The following is a 19,377-nucleotide window of genomic DNA, read 5'->3' as shown; positions in this document are numbered from 1 at the left end:
TGCTCAGAAATCTGGGCAGGCGCTGCCACCCCCGCTGAGCCTCGCTCAGCTCACAGCTCTCGCTTTCCCAGATCCGCGTTACAGCCGTAATTTTTGCAGGTAGCCAACATGATCGCGTTTCTGTTCAGAGTTACATGACTTCAGTTTCCCCCAAACACTGCATTTTGAATGAGCTCTTTTTTAAATACTCTGAGTATCAGCTCTTTTACTATTTTTCAGCTGCTTCCGTTTCACGATAACGAGGCACTTCCTCGGCTTGTTTTATTACAAAGCAGGAGACTTGGTTTTCGTTTTTTATGTTTTAGTCTTGTTCCCTTCTCTTTTTGAGTTTCCTCAGGTTTCAGAAATGACCCTACAATGAGACCCAGCATGCCACCTGCCTGCTCCTCCACCGCAGCTGTACAGAAGTTACAAGTGGCATCTGCTCCTCTTGCCTGACCTTCAGAAGATCACAGAATCACAGAATGGCAGGGCTTGGAAGGGACCTGGAAAGCTCATCCAGTGCAATCCCCCAGCCGGAGCAGGAACACCCAGATGAGGTTACACAGGAAGGCATCCAGGAGGGTTGGAAGGTCTGCAGAGAAGGAGACTCCACAACCTCCCTGGGCAGCCTGGGCCAGTGTCTGTCATCCTCACTGAGAAGAAGTTTATTCTCAAATTTAAGTGGAACCTTTTGTGTTCCAGTTTGAACCCATTACCCCTTGTCCTACCATGTTAGGACCTAAGAAACTCATGTGCTAAGAGGACACTGTCAGTGTTTCCCCTGAGCTGACACTCTTGCCTATAGAGCAAAGGCTGGTTCTAGGTGAGGTAAGTAGGAACCAAATGCAACTTTTGGCTTTAGGTTGGGACAATAACAGTCAATTCACTCAGTCATTGGTTATCACCTTTGAATATATCCAATCTAAAGGAGTGGAGCCACTTGCTATTGTCCCCTTCCCTCCAGCCCTTCCCCAAAGAGGCAGAAAAAGCCACAAAGTTGTAGACAATTGAGAAGTTTAGGGCAGCCTGAGCAGTTACTGAGGACTTCTGCCCCACAGCCACATAGAGAATACCATGTAATGAGTTTTAAATTTTATATTTAACCCAAGAGGTCCTAGACAGACAGAAGCTCCAAAACACCAGTGCACTATACATGTGTGCATCCTCTCTGTCCTTTCCTTGCAGATTTCCTAAACGCAGACCTACCCTTCAAGGAGTTTCCATGCAGGTAGACCCTCCTGGCTTTCAGTGATGCTCCATGACTATCCTGTGAACCAGCTCTCTTCAGGATCAGGGTCTAAGGAAACACTAAGTGAAAACAGGTGAGTAACTATCTAATATGAGGAAAAAGGAGAGGGGAAATCCTCTTCCCTGGGGTTACATTTAAAGCTGAGTAGGGAGTTCTAGGTTGAAAGGTTAGAGAGAAAAATTATTCTTGTTTCAGGAGGAGGTCTTGTTGGAGAGAAGTGTTGAAATGAGAGAGCTTTAGGGTTAAGAAAGTTTCTGTGCTCAAGTAAGTGGTAGCTGAGAAGTTACTTTAAATAACTTCAGTACAACTAGTGAGCAGGGAAATTAATTTCCTTCCAAAATGACGCGGTGGAAAGGCAAAGCCTTGGGTCACAGCTTAGACAAAAAGAAAAGGTAAATGCTTTGCATTAAATTCCTTGTGCACTTCATACTTTTACAGACATCTTTGAAATTTATAGTGTAGATGCTCAGGTTTGAAGTAGAAGCTCACCTTGCCTGACCTCCCACATAAAACAGGCCTTTGAATCTGACCCTGTAATTTCTGCATCAGGCACCTCTCTCTCTGTTTGAGCTATAACATGTCTCTAAGATATCCATCTAGTGTTGACTGGAAGACTGCAAATAAAGGAAATCCATCATGTCCTTAGGTAGCTGTGTTTAAATCACTAAGATAAGCTGGTACATCTAAGGCTTTCCCTGCAGACAAGACAGTAACAAGAATTTGCTGAAGAGGCCAGAGCTTGTGGGAGGGTAAAGAGGCTGCAGATCCAGCCATTATTTTCATAAAGGTCAGAAATGGGGAAAATGCAAAGTGTTGCTCTAGTTCCAATGCAAAATCAATGTAATATCATTCTGATTAATGTGTAACATCTGACTTAATGTGAAAAGTGTTCTTCATAAAGTTGAAGGGCTTTCAAAGGACAATGGACTTTGGTTTATTAATTATTTGGTTTTCAAGGCTGACATTGGCTGGGTGACTGGGCAGTAATTCTATACTGAGCACAAATTAAAAACTCTTTGGGAAAAAAGATGTGATGTTACCTGGGAAAACAATTCCATTTGGTTTTGTGTTATCTGGTTGCAGGTCACCTTTTTCCATGCCAACTCTTTAAAATTTTTTTTGAAGATAGTTCACTTATGTTTTTGGCATTTGGGGAGCAAAAAGTCTATACCATACAATTAGGTGAAATTTAAACCCAATTAAAAAATAACAAGTTTGTTTGAGGTGACATTATGTGGAATATTTTTGTTTCAGGCTGATGACCTCCAAATGATGTTACTCTCTAGTAGTGATAAACATGAATTCGAATCTTAGTTTTGTTGTTCTTTGTATTTGTCAAAATCTATATTCACAGTTTCTCAAACCTGACCATTAAGTTTCAGGTGGACTGCTTTAAAAAACCTCAGTCAATGTACTTTCTATATTATTTCAGTAATACAATTTTTACCAAAGTTTGAACAAAGGTATTGACTTATGAACCATCCGATGGCTCTATATCTTTTTTTACATAGATATTTTGATATCTTTTAACATATTAAGGAGGTTTCTTATCTTTCTGCGTTATTTCCCCTCCCCTTTTATCTACTAAATCTGTATTGTGAGCCTCTAACGTTCTTACATTTTTGTTTCCTTCCTTTCCTCTCTCACACTTTCCTTAATACAGGACTCCTGTTCCTAGTGCCCATCAATCAAACTGTAAATCCCAGACAAAAATAATTAGTGTGGGTGGCTCCTGGGTGCTGATGGAGCTGGGTGGCAAGAACCTGGAGCTAAAGCTGCCTTGTGTAGGGTGAACCACAGCTGGTGTCCATTGGTGCTTCTTTGGTGGAGCACTTTGCTCTGTTTTCATTGTATTTCATTAAGAAGGGTTTCTGTAAGGTACACCCCCTTTCTGTGAAACATGTGCGGGTTCCCTCACTCGGAAATAACAACAGGATTTCCTCTGAGGTGACACATGTAAAAATGCCCTTTTCAATGAGATCATTGGCTTTGGATGCCTGATTTCCCTTTGTATTCAAACAGCATTAACTTACATATTTCCCATTCAACTTTTTTGTGTGTTTCATTTGTTGTTCCACCAGTGAGATCTGTAGAGTTTAGAGCAGAAGATTTAAATCACTGGGCTTTAGAGTGAAGTCAGTTCCGTCTTCTCTTATTGGATTTGTTTTTACCTGGGTTAGCCTTCCCACTGACAGATCTTCAGGTTTTTTTTGTCTTCTGTTTGTTTTCCAATTACAGACAAGTAAAGGAGATTTTGCAGCATTCAAGGTAACTGAAGTAACACCCAGGTCATATTAATATGGTTCCACATGTCTCCTCACTCATCAAGTCTGCTTCAGCATTAAACTTGTTTTCATGCTACAGAATGAGCCGTTCCACATTTTTAGTGCATCTTAGGACAGAATGACCAGTATTGTTCATAAATGACTGCACGGTCATCTGAAAGATATTCTGGTTAATTTCACTACAACAATATAATGAATCCGAAAAATACAAAGTAACCTTTCTTAGATTCAGGAAAATGTCTTTCAAGATTAATGAGATTCCCCCTGCCTCTCGTCAGAAAACTACCCAAACAAGCACTCTAGTGTGGTTTTCTTTCTCCTTATAGAAGTTTCTTAAGAAGGTGAGTGAGTGGGTCATCACCAGGTCAAGAGTCTTTGGTTATGAACACTACCTCTCATTTGCTTTAATAGGTAACCACACAGCCCTGCATAACTTCTGGTATAGCCTTGTGTCACCAGTTGTTAGAAATGAGGTAACGTGTTTATGGATGGAGGTGTCAAGTACGTGGTTCTGTAGCCCAAAATTTTATGCAGTACATTATTTCTCTTTGCCCATCCAAAATGTCTTTAACCATGACACAGAACAACCTTGCTAAGGAAGTAGAACATGCTGCATTTGTTTAAGGGCAATTATTTCAAATGTAGTTGACCTCTATTTTGTAGGTAAAATTATATTTTTAAAAGCTTATAAATAAGGGACTATGACAGTATAACTTATCATTAAAATGCTTATTATGCCTGAGGTAAAAAATATTGAAGAAAGATGAAAACTACTTGGGTACCTGTGGCATGAAGACCAAGATACCTAAAGGGAAAAGATGAATAAGACAGATTGGGAAAGTAGAGTGTAATTCATTAATACATCACCATAAATCGTTTTGGAAATTCTTGAAATAAATTATATAGGATATTATCTGAGGATACCTTATATAGGATATTATCTGAGGTACCTTTTTGGTACATAATGTAATTAAGTAAATAAATTTAATTAGTAGCCTAGTTTCAGGAATATGGACTAGACCCACTAGTCTCTGGTAGCTGCCTACACCAATTTAACATGACTGGAAGAATTTCAGAACTTCTATTATTACCCTTACAATACTGGAAATCACAAAAGGTGTAGGAAATTTAGGACTCCTATGCATAACATACCAGTGCATTAAAAGTCACCATTCTTAGATCTCGCTGCTGCTTAGAATTAACCAAAGAAGAAGCGAATGAGATATAATTTTTGCACAGAATAACAAGAATGTGCTCTGCAGAGCATTTGGCTACAAAGATGTGCACTTCAAGGAATCTATTGTGCCAACTATATAAAGAGCTTCCTTTTTTAACAGGCAAGTAGGAAAAAAAAAAAATGAGTAGATTACTGTCCTATGGAAACTTAAGAGAATTGCTCTTCAAGGTCAGGAGCATGCTGGTAGACTTCTATAGTCACCAGTGCTGTTTTCTGTGCAAAAGTTTTCTGTGCAAAAACTTTTTAAACTTCACAGTAGATACAGGTTTTATTGCACTAGCCATTAACTGTTAAAAAGTCAGGATCCTATGCCAAACTGTCTCATTTAGGGAAAGGAAAGGGGTAGACACCAGGTAGCAACTCTTCTTACCTATTTGTAGATGGCTGGCTGAAGAGGGGGTGAGTACTCAAGTCCTCGGTAATCTCTCTTCACGCATGAGAAGCAGAGGACCTACCATGTTGTTAGGCAGAAAATTGGAAATATGAAGTAAAATGTTTATTTTCCAAAATAAATTAGGTGCTAGTGAGATCCTGCCTGTTTTGGGCACTGCTTCTAAAGGAACTAGCTAGAAGTTGGCAAGTGCCGGCCTGTCCAATGAATGATGATATTAAGAAATAAAAGCATTGCATTTGGATGGCAGTATCCAAATAAATCCAAGTGGTTTCTAAACCATATCTTGAGAAAACAAACAAACAAACAAACAAACCAAACCAATATTCTGCTGCTCCCATAATAAAATTAATAGACAAAAGTAGATTAGTACTGTCTGACATAGCCATCTGAGTTCCAGTTCTCTCCCAGACCCCTTTGCAAGTCTGACTTAGTTATTAGCTCATGTTAAGAATTCAGAAGCAAATTGTGTACAGTCTCCATCTACATTAGGCTAGATATATTTTCGGTCTGTTTTCTTATGCCTTGCTTTGATCTGTTGTTTTGATTGCTTCACAGGATATCAGTAATTATTATGGGAGCAAAATGAAATGAAATCAAAGTTTTTCCAAAAGGTTATAGGAAGTATGGACTCATAGCCTAGGTAGGGAACCTTACCAGAGTCAAGTCAGATATAGAGCCTGTGACCACTGAAGTGTTTTAGGAAATTTTCTTTCATTTGTCTTAATTTTATGTATCATGAGGTGCTTAATAAGATGCCATGTGTAATGCTGAAGTGACCTGCTTCTACTTTACAAGTGCAATTACCTAAAGACAAGCCGGGTTTTGTGCAATTTTCTGCTGGGATGTTGAGGAGGCGGCAGGTGGTGAAGCAAGTCGGTGCCAACTATTACAGCGCTGCCCTTCTGGAAAGTGAAGTGGAGGTGAAAAATGTTACCATGTCTCTGGGTCTCCTTTCCCCTCGGAGGGAAGCCTCGGTGTTCAAAGGCTTGCATTGTACCCATGGCCTCTCTAAACAACATAAAACTCACTCCAGTTCGGTGTGGGTGGGCAGTTAAAGCTAAGGTAAACAACCCTCATTGCCAAGCAATATTTTTTTTAAGCAGTAGGCAAGATGCATTTCAACGAATGCATTTCGAAAGGAATAACCACAAAGATATGGGAAACACCTGTGAGTGTTTGTTGTGTGGGGGCTCCCTACAGGGGGACCCCATGGGAGTGCAAAACCCACCAGGAACTTTGCTGCGAAGCTGTTGTGACCTCTGCAAGGTAGGAAAAAAATACAGCGATTGATTGGGCATGTTTTGTGTGTGAAATTGAGCATGGGTGCGCACAATATTCACTCTAAATGCGAATGCAAATTGCCTCCCTACTATTACAGGGAGGGCATGGTAGAGAAAGGGCCAAAGGGGGTGGTTGTCCCCTCCAGAGCAGCCCAGAATGGGACATATGCACCCAGTTCTGTGACACAGCACTGACTGTTTACCTACAGTGTGTTTTAAGATCTCAGTCTTGAGATTTACTTAGGAACATCCCCACAGATACAGCTGGGATTCACAGATGTCAAGCTAACAGCACTTTTTTGTCAAACACACCTTGACTTGGCTAGTTAAGTTTGATGTCTTGAAAATGTCATCACCTTGAGCGAGGAGGAGACAAACTTGTTCCATAGGAACAAGTAATGTTATATAATAACTTCATAATCATTTGTAGAGTTGTAGAGTAAGGCCAGAAGGGAATATTTGACTTCCTATGCAGTGGGGGGCAGACTGCGTTAGTCCACAAAAGGATATATTTTAGAAAGGCATCCACATTTGTTTAAAAAGTTTAAGTGATGGAGAAACCATGCATGAGAAGTTCTTGAAGTGATGGACTGGTATTGAATAAAAGTCATCACCTATTTTCCAGTTTGAATTTATGCAGCTTCAGCTTCCAGTCTCTTAATCTTGGTATGACTTTGTCTGATGTGTTTAAAAAACTTCTTCTAACATCCAAATTTTTAAACATTCCACTCTAGATCAGGATCTGGAGAGTGGCAGGTCACCTTTGGAAGTTTAAATAGATCTAGCTTCTAAAACTATTCCCAGTTTTCCAGAGACTGACAAAGCGTGTCCAGTGCTATAAGTTTTGACTTATCTACACCTGTAACAGCTTAAGAAAGTACCATGGTTACATACAATCCTAATTAATGTCATTGCATCCCTACAAAACCCATCAGAACAGCAGTCTGAAGTCATGATAGTAATACAGCTTGGAGCTGTAGAGGTTTTGGACCACATAGTGTGTTTGTATTGTCAAAAGCCTTTTCCTGGACTCTAGCTGCAGGTTCTAGTGTGTATTTGTGTCATGTTTTTATAGCATACATGGCCCCTCTCTCTTTCCCTGATCCAAGCAAACAAGAGGTCATATAGCCATGGTTGGTATGGGAGTGATTCTAACAGGAAAAATAAGTGCAGAAAGACTGGGATAGGGGTGGAATTGGGTTATATTGTCTATATAGTCATGCCCCTGCAAAAATATAAGATTCTAGGATATATAAATATACATCACTTCCCTGTGTTGGCTAAAGCTAATCTGCATCTTTATAGGCTTAGCCAAATGCCTGGTGGAAAGACTCTTGTTGGCTGAAACACAGCTTGGAGGCTTCTCAAGAACTTAGATTTTGCCATCATGAGACACTGATCTGTTTCCTGCATCTACTTAGACTCAGATCTATTTGTTTTGGTCTTGAACTAATCTACTGCTGCTCCATAGGGTGTTTTCTCGGCCCTGTACAAGTGGAAGGTAACTGGGGTTCTGACTCACATACTGTGAGTGAGCTTTTACAACGTTCTCAGTTAGGATCTTTTCATAGAGCGTGACCCAGAAAATACCAGACTTTACCTTTGTTGAGCTCTCAGTGACAGGCAGTAGCAAACCCATCAGTGCTAAACTGGATAGGTTTGATCTAGAAATAACTGTAAGGCAAGAAATAGAGAACCCCAGGATACAATTTTTTGCAGGTTTGCTTTTCACAAAAGTGCAGTTACATCATTAAGCTACTTTACATTTCTTTCCTCAGCAAAAGATCTCCTTTTATTGGAATAATATGAAGAATACAAAATTGAAAATCCTAATGAGACCATCTGAGGCTAAGGGGACATTTACAAACTCTGGGATTTTAGAAGGTTAAGAAAAGAGATCAATTGTCTAACTATTTGAAGTTTCCTTGCACAGGTTGTTTTCACAGGGAAAACTCACATATGGTTCTACATAGGTATTTCATCGTAAGAAAGAAGAGAGAAGACAGGATGTGTGTCTGTCTCCCATTCTAGGACATGGGTCCAAGTCATATATTATGATTTGTTCAAATCATTTTACTGTTCTACAGGAGAGAGAGAATTTTTCTTCTCAAAGCTTGCTCTCTAAGGTAGAGTTCTGTTATATCATAGTATTGTTATATCCTATTCTATGTCCCCACTTCTGTTATATTGTAGAAAGAAGAGGTGTGCAGTGCTATGGATCTGTGTCCAGTAAAACACTACTGAGTTTGCAGTCTAGAGACTAATGTCTCAGATGGCAGAGGTGAATTAAACGCACCAGCAGTAATGGATCTCTTTTTACCCTCACTCCTGGGATGATGTGACTATAGGCAATGTTACAGTTGGTGCTATACCCCACAACAAAGGCTAATCAGAAAAGAGTAGGAATTCTAAAAGCATGATGAAAAGGAAATAAGAGGATTAAACAATGTCTTCTTACATTCAGGATATTGTTCTCAAATTGTAGTCAATTATGAGATAAAGATCCCCTCTGTCAGGGAGAAGAAAGAGTTACAGCAGACAGTGCTCTGGGGAAATGTAGTTTTGCTTAAGGAACACTAATGTTGTATTAACATAATCCTGAAAGTTTAATGGCTGCTCTCCTCCTCTAAGTGCAGTGGACTTACTTTGGTTTAGAAGACTGCAGAAAATGGAGAATTTGTGCTCATTGTGCTATCGGTAAGCAGAGAAGCTACTTAAAATGTTTTTGAAACTCATTTTGTCTGACAGATAAGTGATTGCTCTTTTTGGATTAATGGACCATTAATACAGGATGTCCCTGCAGGCTCAGGTCCTGCTCCTTTCCTGCAGACAAGTTATAGCACGATACAAGTTCTGCAAGTGCCAGAAGCGTCTTTTCCACCTTGCCTGGTGTCACACAGTGAAGTACTGGAATGCCAAACAAACAAAACATGTCCTGTTGCTGTTCAGAAGCACGTCATGCCGGTAATAAAAACTGGAACTGTAAAAGGAAAGGTAATTTCTATCTCTTTGCACAGAAACTGATATTTTTGTTATGTTTATCAAATGCACGAAAGGATTCTGATCTGTAACTGGAGCTGAAATACAAAATCAATAGTAAAGATGACAGTGGCACTGATATAGCCAACTAACTTCATAGTGGATTTTGGATCCTGTTTGGTGGAGGTTCAGTTTTCTAACAACCTGTGTCTGGGGCTCACTGGAAGTCATGCATGGAGACCACTTGCCTTTTTCCCTACCAGCAATACTTCTCTTTTTTCAGGGATGACAGGCCAAGAGCAGCCCCGGGCGTGCTGAGCTAAGGCCAGCAGCATTTCTCCTTTGTGGATCAAACAGCAGGAGTTGGAATGAACCTTCCTCAAATTCTCTTTCAGGATCTCCTCCAGGCAAAACTTTGAGGTTTGCATAACTCTGAAAAGTAATCTGACTTTACTTTGGCAATGAAAAAGAAGCCTCTTATTTGTGCCAAGCAAAAACATATTTCTTCTTAGTAACATTTTTCATTGCTAATATGTCATTTCTATCTCCCTCTCTTTCTTTTTTTTTTTCCCCTTGCTGTGATTATCCTCTCTTTTAAGGACACTTTTACATATACTGTTTTGGGCATGCTGAGACAAGAGTAAGATATTTGCAGTAGTTTAGGAAAATGCATGGATTTGATGTGGTCATGCAAAACATTTCAGTTAGTGGTCTGAATGTGTTGTTGAAAACTGAAGGATTATATAAATAAATGGAAAAGTCAATTTTCCTTTGTTTCCTGAAATATTCCCTCAATAAATCAAAAAATGAAAAAAGAAAACAAGAATGTCACTTTGCAATTAATAGATAGAAATGTGTTTTTAATACTATCTAATACATTGCCAGACTAAAAGAAAGCGGCTATCATCTTCATTTTTGATCAAGGCAAGGAATTTCTGTGATGCTTTTCATTTTCTCATATGAAATATTTAGTTTGGAGCCAACTACAGCCACAGAGATGTCAAGACATGGTACCTTCTGCCATTAAAATTTTCTGCTAGTAGTTACAAGAAAGTTTAGTTTGGGATCTACAAGATCTTTTGGGCTGTTTCAGGAGATGGCTTGTGTCTCAAAGGTGGATATTTATGTATTTATTTATTATTATTATTAATTTATTTTTTAAAAAAAGAAAAAAATATATATGTGTGTCTTCTCAGTGATACAGCTGTGGCTACTTCTTGTGATGGGTCCTTCTCAAATTCTTGAATGTAGCAAGTTCTAGCATGATAATCTTAAATTCCTGGTGATTTTCTAATGTTCTGGTGTGTTTCAAAATATCACACATATTGCCTTTAAGCTATCACACTCATCTCATTTAATCTTTTTGGAAGTGGAAAAAGAAGACAGTCTAGCTGTACATTATGTATTTAAATCAAGAAATGTCTGAAGGGGCCATACGAAGACAGGAGCTGCTGAGACAGGTTGGAGAGAGGTCAGGCTGGATCACGTTGATCATGAGTTACAGCTTTAACCATATAGATGGAAATCACTGAGGCAGAACATGGGCAACGGGCAGCTTTCATCCCACCTTTGTCAGCTCTGAGGGTGATGGAGTACAGGTTGTAAGTCCTTGATGTTAAATATGGTAATACACCAAGAAGTTGAAGTTAATAACAAAGAGAAGGACAAGGGAATACAATTTTGAACAAAAGAGGCAGGTTAAAGTGATTTATTGGGAGCGCTGAAATTCTTATTACTATGTAATGATCAGAAGTTTTTAGGCTTCCTGTGGCCAGAAGTGAGTACTTTGCACTAAGATGAGTAGGCAGAGGGTGTTCTTGTCTTACATTGCATAATTATTCTGTAGTGAAAAGCACTTATTCTATTCTGTGTGCTCTCTTCAAGCATTTACTCTCTAATCCTTCTATAAATTAAGAGACAATAATCACCTACTGCTTTTTCAAAGTTTCCTGTTCCTGTTTGATGTCATTGTGTTTAATTTATCTTTTACACCAGGGTTAAGCCCGACTTACTTTTTTTTAGTGCTGCCCCTATTTAATCTTCTTAATTTATGTGATGTGCTGATATTTGTTTAGAACTCTAAAATGGATATAAAAAATAAAATGGAGATATCACTGAAACAAAGAGAACCTCTGTTAACAAGAACTGTAAAGTAATATTTCTGTCTTCTAATCTCTAATGAGATCACACTAATGAAGAGAAACTGTGCAAAGAAAGTTTTCACTTTGTGTTAGATTGTTTTTTAAACAGAAATTAGAATCCAGGAACAGATTTTTGGTATCTTATTTTGGTATTACGTCACAAATACAATGCATCAGTTTCCATACAAAGGGATGACATGATCTAGAACATCTCTGAACTATTAGAATTCATTAATTATTTTTTGAATGAAAAATACTATGTTTTCAGAAGCAAATGCTATATCATTTATGGACCACACAAGACAAAATCATCTATCAATTTTAACTCTCCAACCCATAAAAACTTAAAGTGAATTAAAGATGCCACTTGAAAATAATTTAATTTTCTTGCAACCTGACAAACTTCAGGACGTGCAGCTGTATCCATTTCTGAGACGCTGGTGGCAGAAGGTGCATTGACAACAATTGATCCTGTCGACTCCCATGGCTGATCGAACTAGAAAACTTGTCTGCATAGCAGGTACTGTAATCCAAATTTATGACAGACCCAACAAGACTTCTCTAGAACCAAGTTTATGTCACAGAATAGTGACAGTGGAAGAAAATGCTGTAAGAGGGTTGACTGTGACCATGAAATCGATTTCTGCTGCTGTGTAGGAACTTCCACCTTAGTCTTCTGATTCAAGTGATCCTCCTCTCTACCACACAGAATTTCTTGTTGGTTGCTATTGTTGTTGTTGGTCTTGCTATCCCTGTGTGGTCGTTATATATTAATATATCTGCATTCCTGAATTTATTTTTCTTTTTTTTTTGGCTTAATCAGTGCTTGTTTATACACCTTTGGTCATTTAATGAAACCAAAGGCGCCATTTTGTCACCTACCTACCATCACTTGTTTTGGGTTTACAGTCAGTCTGGTGGAGAAACTGTGGGTAAGATGTATCATTTGCCATTTCTCAACTAAGCTTCTCATTTGAATAGCTAAAAATCTCAGGCCAAACTAAACTAAATTTATTGTAACTGTTCAGATTAAGGAGTTGTTATTTAGATTAACAGCATATGAGGGTTTTTTTGATTGGAAGCATTCTTTGCTGTTGTGCCTTCACATTGCAATAAATGAGAAAGGGTATATCAATTAAGCTTATTAGCAGTATTGCTCGTCGAGATGGAACTTAAAATGGCAAAATAATATCCCTCTATACATGATCCTCAAAGGAAATAAATTAAACTGCCAAAAGTGTGGGTGAACACACTGATTTTAGGTTGTTAGTTAGCTGAGCTGTCCTGGTTAGGCAGGGATTTCTCTTCTGTCTTCCTAACCAATAACATTATGCCAGCAAAACTTTCAGGTTTTAGACGGTATATAAGTGATATATTTCACTTGAATGATCTCAAAATGTTTTGTGTATCTCAGTATCACAAATGTCCTTTTTAACACCAGTTTACCAAAGCTAGTGTTGTAAATGCATTAGATGCATTTTATAGATTTTATAAAACAGTAGCAGCATAACTCTCAAATACTCAGCGTTTCTCAGTTCTCTAATGCTATGTATTTCTCAAATAACCATCCTTATTTGTAAAAATTAGTTCTGGAAAACACCAAGAATTACAGACTTTCAGGTTCAAGTTCTTTGCAACAGAAATAGAATTCTTAGAGATCAGCAAAAAGAATCATGGGGTCTTCAGAAAGTAATTAGATGCTTGGTTAATGATAATTTACTGAGATGATGTGATTTTGTCAAATAGAGGAGAAATAAGTTCCAAGGAGCAAACAGAAAAAGAGATGCCCATTGTTTATCTCAGTGCAGTTTAGCTGGCTGGTATTTTCGGCTTTCTGTAGTTCTCTGGTCCAAACTTTGCATGTATTTTCATGTGACTGATTGATTACACATGAGAGCAGATGGTGAAGTTTCTTTGGATACTCAGTTACCTTGAACTTTCCAAGGAAATAATTTAAAAATTCCCTATGTTCTAAGTCACATTTAAATAATCCAGGACTGTGATTCAGCTGTTTCGGGCCCATTACATACCCCAAGTGGAAAAGCCTCGTGCAGCCTTCTGTCAAAAACATATGGAGATAATATGGTGGAAAGTGGAACAATTAGCAGTAATCAGCCTGTTTTAGATCCTCTCAGAGCAGTACCAGATTCCTCCCCAAATGGAGCTACTCAGATCACGGCAGACACAGCCACTGGCTGTCCAAGTGCTGAGCATCTGTGATCCCATTGACTCACTTGGAGATGTAAATCCTCAGCTGTTCTAAAATCTGCTAAGTTTTGCAGTTATTTGCATGTTAAATTCCTCATGCACGGGTTATGTGCCTGGCTTTGCTCCCTGGTCACTCTTTTGGGAGACATAGGCTCAGGTCCGTACTTATGTAGCATAAGCAGTACTGCCCATTAATCCAGGTTTGTATTTTTGGAAGAGTTTTCCCTTTTCTATGATCCCAGTAGATTTTTCTCTTGCCTCCTCATTATCAGCTTTCTTATATTGAATAGTCAAAGAACAGTAGGACCTTCTTTCCTCTCCTAACACTAAAAATGAGCCATCATTCTCAAACCTTTCCCACTTCCTTCATGTTTTCTCAAACCCATCTGTAAACTTGCGTTTGCACTTAAATTTGCTCAAAGCTTGGGACCTATTGCCTGGGCACCGTGTTGCTGCCTCTTACACAAAGAACTGGTCCCTGTGTTTTGGAGTAGAAATTCATCCTAGGGATGGAAAAATCACAGCATGGCTTGAAAAGCAAGGCTTTTCTGCTGGTTGACTCCAGAAACTCCTACTGAGCTGGTGTCCCCAGGCTTGGTCATCTTGGTATAACAATATTTCTAGGCAGACCACAGCCTTGTGTCCACTTCTGCCCTGTTTTATGCACAGGGACTATTGCCAGGGCCAAAGGGGTTGGTCAACTCCTGGCTCATCCTTGGTGTGATGCCCTCAGGGCTGCTGAAAGAGTTCATGACTGTGCTGGCTTCACTGCAGTCTTCACCATGAGCATCTTAGCCACAGCAAAGGGCTCTCATTGCTTCCTCTGGGCATTTTGTGCCTAAACACTTTGTTATAGTGACCCTTCAATAAAGGCTAAATTAGTACATCTAGTTTTAGACCGAGTGTATTTATCTTAGGATAACATGACCACAGTTAATAATTGAGCCGTAATTGAAATTTGCCTTTAACAGCATCTCCTGACTAATTGAATTGTGTCTAGACATTTTCTCTCACTACTGTTTTCTGGCTCCTCTGATCAGCCTGAAAGGTAACTCCCCAGCAGTATTAAACTAAGACTAAATTGACCTGTCATAGAAATCAAGGCAGGAGTTCATTTTTTACACTAGAGACTTTCCTGAACAAGTTAAGTGAGTGAGGTGATAGTTTGTGCTTTGGTGCATGGTGGAGATAAGTGACTTCTGGTGTCACCCAAGATTTTGGAAGTCAGTTTTGCCGTTGCGTTTCTTTCATCATAATTATTTCCATCAGGACAATATGGGTTTTAGAGGCTTCAAAATCTGAATGTTAGCATTATATTCTCTCACCATGTGTAAATTAACATTTGAATTGTGGAATATTAAAATGATGTTCTTGGGGTAGTTTAGAGCACCCTTCATAAAGCTATTTATAACCATGGAGAGAGGAATGAATGTCTCAGTTAAAACAGCCAGCTGACTATGTGGCTTACAACATAGAGAGCACTTCCCTCATAATGTTTGCATTTGTGGGAATATTTCTTTTTCCTACACTTTGTCATGCACTGATTTTAAATGACTGATCTCTTGCACGATAGCCTGTGTGGCTGCGATACAGCTGGCAGGCAACTTAAGGAATTCTTTAATTTTTAAATATATAAGTTAAAATAACAGTGATTGAAACTGTGGCTGTATTAAACTTGATATAAATAACTCGACTTACATAAATACAACTATAACTTTATAACTTGAATTTACCTACAGATTTTGTATCACTTCATCCATTATTCTAAAAACATTTATAGGGAAAGCATACTAGCTGACTACTCATAATTTTTCTTGGGGGGACATAAGGGACTTTTTGTCCTTGAAGTCACCTCTTGATTTCTTAAAGCTGTAAAGAGCAACAGGACATCATGTTGCTGTATATACACACAGACAACATGAATAATACAGAGATCAATTTAAATGCTGGGTTTATTTTTTCCACTACAAGAAGCATGAGATATTTCCACTACATGCCTGCATGAATTCACAGCTGGTGTAAATCAGCAAATTTCCATTGATTCCTTACTTGATGCAGTGTAACTTTAGGAAATGCATAGCGACATTAAAAAAGGTTAAACAACAAGAGATCAGCCAGGATCCTCAGACATGACTAATACATACCATGCAGAAATTTCATGCAAATGTATCTTAAACAACTTGAAGTGTGTGTTGTGGGTTGTTGTTTGATTTTTTTGTTGTTGTTTTCCTTACTCTGAATAGGTATAGCTAGGAAAAAAATAAATTAATTAAGCAGTATCTATTACATAACACAAGTGCTATTCCGAACATGCTGCATAAATCTATGCTCCGTGTCATTGCAGCTGAAGCAGTCCCAGTCCTCTTGCGAGAAATGGAAATCTTGGCTAACACTACTGTGTCCTGTGCCTCCCACTCCCACCCTTGGAGTGGGGTGGAAGGATTTAGGAGAGACCGACTGTGGTAACAAGCCTAAACCCGTCTATTTAATTCTAGAGCTATTTTCCCTTTTTGCAAAAGCACACAACCTTTCTTCGTGCACCACTTTGTGGTGTAAAAACCTCTCTTGATTAAAGCACTGTATAAATGCAAGACTTTTATAACTGTGTCCCTGACTGGTGATGCTGTTGGTTCATCTGCTTCATCTGCTACTGCTCATGCTGTGATCTTAAAGGCTTTCCAGCATGTGATATATTTGGGTGCTGTTAGATTTATATCTGAGTTGAGATTTTTCTTATTGTTTAAGAGAGCAGGATGCCAAATTCCCACCAGACTGCTGAGAAAATAAGCTTTCTCATTCAAACAGGGTTCTTGTGTCTCAGCTGAAGGATTTCACTCAGTTAAAATCTTTCCAGTACAGGGACTGTCAACATATTTACAGGCAATGGCTAATGATCAGGTGCTGCTCTCACAGGTGAACAAGGTGAAAATGGGTGATAAAATTCATTTCATTAAAATCAATATGTATGGAATGGCTTGACTTTGCAACTTTTGAGGAGAACTGACAGATTTCTTGGAGTCCTGTAGTATCCTGCCCAGCACCAGCTGCCCTTCTGTATGTCAGAAGCTATATAATAAATGTGCATGGGCTCCATCTTGTAAATTATGTTGATTTCTGTCTCCTAAACTAAGCTTAATATTTGGCTGAAATGTTAACAGTATTCTTTGTAAAAAAAACAACTGGGCTTACATGTATTACACTCTTGCTTGAGTGGAAAACTATGAAGATGGCCTGATTTTCTTTCTGTAGAAATTATTTATTTCCCCTCTCCTTCATGTTTTCATGTGGTCTCTGGAATCCCTAAAGACTCTCTATTTAACAGCAGCAGGCAAATACCATATCTTCCCTTAATCCCTGAAGCTCAGCAACTACATTATTTCAAGCACCTGGAAGGCAAGAACAGGTGGTGTCATTTTTCTTCAGCACCATTTTTTTTTTCAGAGTTATTAATAACTAAAAAGGTTGATTTGTATCCTTGTGTTCTAGTTGTTTTTTCAGCACTTCCAAAAGAGCCCAAGTTATTCAAAGTTTCAGGAGGGACTCTTGTCTCTTCCACAAAGACAGTACTGGAGACAAAAGCAAGTCCGGAAACTATAACATTGGACTTGTAGCCAGATGGGATGCCAGATGGCTATTTTTAAAAAAAGTTATCATGGGGAAAAGGGGAGAAAGGAAAAGAATTCAAGCTCAGCTTCAGATGCATCTTCAACCTGCTGTGTATGAGGCTTTGAAAAGCATGATTCACTGTTTTCATTGTGAGAACCTGCACTAACTTTTGCTCCTGTACAGCAGAACTAATATGTGTATAAACAATGCAGCTACTTTCACTATCTGACAAGAATAAGTTATATATTAAGACCTGAAGATGACTTTATCATACAGTCACCAACTTCATGAAGCAGAACCTGCTTTGAATGACCATGATTGTCCCACAGAGACATCTCACAGAGTGATCATTAAAATTCCTGGTCGCTTGCCAGTTGTCATAAAAGTTCTTTGTCACCCAGTAGAACTATGGTGCTGTGTAACTAAGCAGGCAAGGGTTTGTTTTCTGTATTATTTTCCCTGTTTTGTTCCCTTTGGCAGGTGCATTGCTGTTGAATATACACCTACAATCTTTAGTAGAACTTGATATCCTAAATCTGTTCCATGTTCATCTAATCTATGCCATGATTAGTCTTTGAAGAGCAGTACATGCCATGAGTGAGTTAATGTTTGAATAAAAGATATAAGTTAATCAGAACTAGGTAAGATCAAGGCAACCAAAATGACTTGGCTTATTAACAGCCTGTTGATGTAAAATGCAGACCATGCTAAATATTAAATATGTTGATAATTCTTTCCAATTCGCATCAAACTAAATTCAACTTCAGAGTAAATGAATTAGTTCAACTTTGTCTTAAATGATGATACTCTTATTCTAATATGTGGGTATTCCTAATCTTCCTCTCTCTCTTATTATCATTTGTATTATCATTTGTATTTAATCTTCCATTCTTCTTGAGATGTTAAATACTGTATGAAGCATCATAACAGAACACAGTGGCTACTGCTCCTGCTTTGTGCTAATCTGGTTGTGTGACCTTAGTGTGATTCCCTGCAACTGCACAGAGAAATTGTCCAATACTTCTGATCAGCCATTCTCTAATTGTTTTTATTGTTTGGGAATTAATACTTAAAGGATCACAAAGTTAATTGCAGTGAACATGGCAGCCTAAATAGTTATAAATTCTGTGAACTTCACAATAACATCAGACCCAGTTGCATGTTTGGATGCCTTACAACTTGCTACATCCAAGTTTAGGACGTGGGCAAAACCATTAATATAGTGGTAGGAACGTATTTAGTTATAGGTACCTAGAGCTATTTCCTTTTTGGACTAAAGATGTTAACAATGATTGAAAAAACCTAAGTCATGTCTTTAATTTGTTGTAAAAATAAACCGCTCCTCCTTACCTTTTATTAACATGATACCCAGTGCTCTTTCCAAAGTTCTATAAATGGTCTTGAAAAGAAAACCCTGAATCCGTGAAATGTGTCGGGTTCATTTAACATCTGGAAGTACTCTCATGGCTGTCTTCACTTCTTTCAAGACAGTGAAAAACTAGGCTGTATGATTTCTTGATATTCATACAAGGAGTGCCTAGTAGCATCATTGCTAGTAAATAAAAGATTAAATTTTCTACACTGGAGATTGATGTCTTAAGGTTTGGGTTTGGGCATTTCCTGAGGGCCTGTTACTAACACATAGTGTTAGGAGCTATTTGTTTTTACTTTGTAACTAGAGGAGGCAATCTAATGCTCATTAGGTAATCTTTATTGGACCATCTCTGCTGTATTTGTACTGAATAGTACCCTTATTACATGCTTAGTTCCATTTATTTCATCTGTTAAAATTAGATATTTCCACTGTACTCAAAAAGCATCCATGTCCTTGGCTAGCAGGCCCAGAATTTGAAGCTAACTGCTAGAAACTCTTTCCAAAGCAACTTTTTAAGCAGTTTATTATTTGCATCTCTTCAGGAGCAAGGATTCACAGCACCTGTGGCACCAGTCCCCCATATGGAAATCAAGGGAAAGAACACAGTGACTGTGGTTTTAAATGAAGAAAAAGAAAAACAG

The 19,377-nt window shown here is 38.5% G+C and overlaps 2 long non-coding RNA genes across 23 annotated transcripts in view; one reads left to right on the top strand and one right to left on the bottom strand.

Moving 5' to 3' along the window:
- Positions 1-5,264, bottom strand: part of LOC135579742 (uncharacterized) — a 6,507-nt gene extending 1,243 nt beyond the window's left edge. The window contains exons 1-2 of the long non-coding RNA XR_010473406.1: positions 5,124-5,264; positions 1,189-1,290 (exon numbers count right to left, since the gene is read on the bottom strand). This is a non-coding gene — a long non-coding RNA (uncharacterized LOC135579742). The remainder of the gene's footprint in view (positions 1-1,188; positions 1,291-5,123) is intronic.
- Positions 1-19,377, top strand: part of LOC110361046 (uncharacterized) — an 80,577-nt gene that overhangs the window by 9,961 nt on the left and 51,239 nt on the right. For 12 of the 22 annotated variants that reach the window (XR_010473403.1, XR_010473391.1, XR_010473387.1 and 9 more), the window contains exon 3: positions 338-19,377. This is a non-coding gene — a long non-coding RNA (uncharacterized LOC110361046). The remainder of the gene's footprint in view (positions 1-337) is intronic. The other 10 variants (XR_010473394.1, XR_010473396.1, XR_010473393.1 and 7 more) reach the window with 10 other exon arrangements.

The sequence above is a fragment of the Columba livia genome, chromosome 6 (genome assembly GCF_036013475.1).
Source record: "Columba livia isolate bColLiv1 breed racing homer chromosome 6, bColLiv1.pat.W.v2, whole genome shotgun sequence".
Taxonomy (NCBI): domain Eukaryota; kingdom Metazoa; phylum Chordata; class Aves; order Columbiformes; family Columbidae; genus Columba; species Columba livia.
The sequence above is the reverse complement of the archived record's forward strand: the minus strand, read 5'-3'. Positions and strand labels throughout refer to the sequence as shown.